This window comes from Taeniopygia guttata, chromosome 3, assembly GCF_048771995.1.
Source record: "Taeniopygia guttata chromosome 3, bTaeGut7.mat, whole genome shotgun sequence".
NCBI lineage: Eukaryota > Metazoa > Chordata > Aves > Passeriformes > Estrildidae > Taeniopygia > Taeniopygia guttata.
The window spans coordinates 75,794,770-75,799,220 of record NC_133027.1 but is presented as its reverse complement, the minus strand read 5'-3'; the positions used below and the strand labels follow the sequence as shown (position 1 = coordinate 75,799,220).

Sequence of the window (4,451 nt, the reverse complement as noted above, 5' to 3'; positions counted from 1 at the left end):
CTGCAGATAATAGAAAGCAAAAGAGTTTTAAAAATGCTTTACACAGCAGAGATGAGCTCAGAGTAAGGGACTGCTTCAGGATTGCAGTTTACCATCACATGCAGTTCTTGAGGGGCATTCAGCTAGAAATTTGAATAAAAGAAATGGTACAATCTGAAAATTAAGAATGAAATAATTTGGCAAAGCTTATTAGTGATAATGTTGGTAAGTTGTTAAAGTTCGACTAAACTTTAAAGACATGATGAAGGTGGCTCAGGGGGAGTGTGTACCATTATGCAAAATTAAGCACAAAATTTCAAAGCCAGTAAGTCTGAGTGACAAGTTGGTTAAGTTAATTGCAAGAAAAAATGGAGCTCTAAAAATTACAGGGAGCATAAAACTACAGCATTGTTACTTCTAAAAAGAAAAATCAAAGGAATGTAATGATGGTACTTGAAGCACATGAAGGAATAATGAAGCACAAATAGCTAGGAATATTAAGACTAACAATAAGAGTTTCTTAAATGTATTGGAGGCTCAAAAAATGCTAGAGAACATTTAGTTCCATAAATAAGGTGATAGAATAAGAAAATATTTGCTATTTAGAAAAACAATTACAGAATAAAGCATTCCTTTTTCGTATTTGAGTTTCACAAACAGAATATTCTCAAATGTAAGACCTTGGAGAGTACACTGTGGCCAGAAGAAATTCAGAAAGAAGGAAGAACCTAACACTCTTGTTTAATGCTAATAAATATCTGAGATCTCACTTGAACTTGTGTTGCACTTTCCATTGCTTTAAAAAGGTGAAACTTCTTTTAGGAGAAAAAGCTTCAGCACAGCTTGCAACAGAAACCTGAATCTAGACAGAATCTAGAAGCTCCTGTTATTTCCACAGCTGCTTGCTGGCACAATGGATATTCATTCAGAAAGGAATATATTAGGACCCATAGTAAATAACCATTTGTTGATCACAACATTAATCTCAGTGAACCTTGTGAAAGCCCTTTGTAAAATCTCTAGACATTCCCTCTTCTTAAGCATGCATCATTCTGCATCATTCCTAATCAGTAACGCAGGAATAGAATGTAAGGACTGTATCCTTCCCCTGATTGCCATTACTTCAGTTTTCCTTATCAGAATTAGGACAAAAAACTAAGCCAAACAAAAATAAAATAATATAAAACTCTGGTTCTTCCTGCTGTTTAACTTTTTTCAGTGCTTCCGGGGTACAGTAAGTCACTGCCTGCTCTCAACCATAAACTCCTGGGCTTGGCTGCACACTGGCAGCAAAATGGCAGGGTCAGCTGGTGGGCTCCTGTGCAGGGAGGGACAGGGGATCCCTGTGAGGCAGGGGCTGCAAAACAGCCTGTGTGCTCAGTGACATGAAGCCTACTGTCAAACACACAGACAGATACAATGGCAGAAATGAAGCTGCAAGAAGTATTCTCTCCTAAATTTTTTAATATTAACTATGTCTTTACCATCAAAGACCTTGATGTTTTGTGGGGTTTTTGGCTTTTCTTCCCTTTGCTTCTGTTTGACAATAAGAAATGCTTAGCTGAAAGGAATACAGTGCATCTTCCCAAGAACTACCTAGAAGACAGCAGAAATAAAACCATTGCCATCATAGGGCTGAGCTGGACAAGAGAGACACTACTTAGTCTAGGGGGGAAAACTCATTCAAAAACTGGCAAATGAGCAAGTATTGAACAAAGTCACAGCTTTATGATTTCTAGATAATGAGCAAGAACACAAGGACATAGAGTATGGTGAGTAGCTCTCAGTTAAGAAGAATCAAATGGAAGCAATGCATTTAAAGCAGTAAATAGTTATATGAATTGCAACAAGCTTTAGTCCATTCTTTTGTACTTGCTAATTGAACTTTTGGAGAGACAGATAGATTAAGTTTCCCATGACAATTTTCTTGCCTCTCTTTTTCCTGAGGGTGGATAGGGCAATTACTTTTGGCTTGTTTTTTCTCCTAGCATAAACAGCTAATGAAATAAACTAACATACTCTGAAAAACAGAGTGGAAAAAAACAAACAACCTCAAACTCTAAAGAAGTAAGGGTGTGGGGTAAATATTGCTTGTGTTGTTCCTCAGATGGGATGGCCCTTGGCTTGTTTCTTTCCCTATGCAACACTGGGGTGTGTGGTATCAAAAATGGCTGCTGTATGAACCATTAGTAGCCAAAACAAAGATAGTCAAAAATGGAGGAAACTGAGACACTGAGCCATAAACATTCCTACTTTAATGCAGCAATTCAAGTTGATCAAAGTTAGTATTCAGGGTGTAAGTGATTTTCCACATGAAAAACGATGGAAAAAGTGCAGGATAGTTATGAAATCTACAGGAACATGGTCTTTTCCTACCACTTCTGATCACAGTGTTCTTGTAGTTTATCTGGTAGCATGTCATCAAATCTCATGACAAAATTAGTCTAATGACCAAAACACTTGGTCATCTCCTCCTTGTTAGCTCAGCTAGCATGTTAATGCACTGGAGAACAAACACAATGTACTACACCAGTTTTTACTTCAGCTATCTACCCTAACACAGAATGGATAAACAGTTTTCTTGCCAGATAGTAGTGGATTAGCCACAGCAGTGGTGACGACAGCACAGTGTACAGAAGGATAAGAGTTACAATAGATATTCCCAAAGCAGCAACGTGAGCTGCGATAAGATGGGAGTGAAATGTCATCATCCAGATGAACAGTTACACACTATGGAAATGATGACTAGCATTTGGATTGAGCAGAAGGGCAAAATCAGCATCACACCAACTTCCAACATAGTTCATCTGACCAAGATCATATATGCTGAAATTTTAGCCCATAATCCAGTTCTCCATCTTGATTACAGGTTACTAAAATTTGTTCTATGCTGTAAAACAAAATATAAATACTCAAATAGTCATACTAAAATGCCTGTGATTTTGCTTTTGATATTCTTTCAACCTTGGCCTGATCCTGAGTTCTACTAAATGTGTATTTCGTATCTACCTGGAAGCCCTGCCAATTTTCACAGCCCATCGGGACAGGAAAATTAATTGAATTTATAGTTGAGAATAATAAAGTAATAAAACATTTAAAATAATAAATAATAAAATAATTAATGTTAAATAATAAATGATACAAATAGCACGATTTCAGGATGCCTGGAATAGCAGAAGTGAAATCCACAATTTGCTTTGCATTAGGAGGAAAATCATTGTGACATTATATCCATACTCTTTATGATTTTAAAATTAATGCTCTATTTAGAAAATCAAACAGAATATTTTATGACCTGTTCAGTTCTGCTACTTCTGTATATACACATTAATGTAGTAAAATTGTTTACCACTCTATGATCTAGAGCACATTCATTACAGTTTATGCACAGTAAGAACAAGGCTCAAAAGATCTTAAAACTTCAAGCCAGTTTTCAGTGCCACCACAAATTTTCTATGCATTCCAATTGTGAGTTTAGTTTTCTATTAGAAGACATGAAAAATTGGAACACTGCATGGAAAACTGTATTTTAGACTGCAAGAAGATCTTATATTGCTGGGATGGCCCTGCAGAAGAAGCCGTGAGAACTCTGTCTAAGGTGTCACAGACATTTTCTGGAAGACATGAGACCGTAAGTAAGTTTACAAGCATAAATCTTTTACCTTATTAAAGGAGAACACTGTTTCTTTCCCTGAAATGTCCACTGATTGATATAATCCAAATTTTCTTAAAATTCTTTAGGGACTCTTGTATCATAACATAGTACACTATTCCTGAATTAATTGGCACCTGGATTGCTCTGGTTCACAAAACATTTTGTGAATCTGGAAAGTTTTATTAGGAACAAATTCTCAAAATGTTTTTGAGGCCCATTATTTACTTCCATTTTTCTGTATAATTTTATACCTTTCTCATTACTGGATGTCCTTCAGCTCTTTTCAGCATGCCACTTATCTTCTCTGGTGCTTGTCCCTCCTCTCCTAGACTCCAGCAAGTCTGAAGTTTTCTCTGCTTCACTGCCTGGGTTATATTTCATCACAGCTGCCACATTATCTGCAACAACCATCATTAAAAAGGCTGCTGCATTATCCCTAGAAAGAGAGCAACATTTCAATGGCTTTGTGTGGCAAATGCACACAGGAAGGGTTTCTGTCACCTCTTGACAAGCTCCTATTGCTTCACTTTCCCCACTGGTTCTCCTGCTTTGTAACTCAGGTTCTGAATTTGTCTCAGGTTCCCTCTGTTTTGCTCTCATTAGGAAGGCATTTGGGCAGCATGCTTTTCCGCTCATGGTGGAGAATTTGTTCCAGGTCACTGCTGAGCTGTATATATTGTCCTTGAACAAATAACCTGCAAAGAAATTAATGACTGCCCTGTAAGATACCAATCCTTTCCTGCAGGATTCCCCATCCCGACCCTAATGGCTGCCCAGTTACCTGGATGGATTTAGAATGACAGAAGAAAGATAAAAG

General features: G+C 37.3%; 1 protein-coding gene and 1 long non-coding RNA gene across 4 annotated transcripts in view; both read right to left on the bottom strand.

Moving 5' to 3' along the window:
* The window catches only part of PDE10A (phosphodiesterase 10A), a 341,642-nt gene that overhangs the window by 252,322 nt on the left and 84,869 nt on the right, over positions 1 to 4,451 (bottom strand). The gene's annotated exons all lie outside the window — the stretch shown is intronic.
* LOC140683514 (uncharacterized) overlaps positions 1 to 4,451 on the bottom strand; it is a 110,447-nt gene that overhangs the window by 49,998 nt on the left and 55,998 nt on the right. The gene's annotated exons all lie outside the window — the stretch shown is intronic.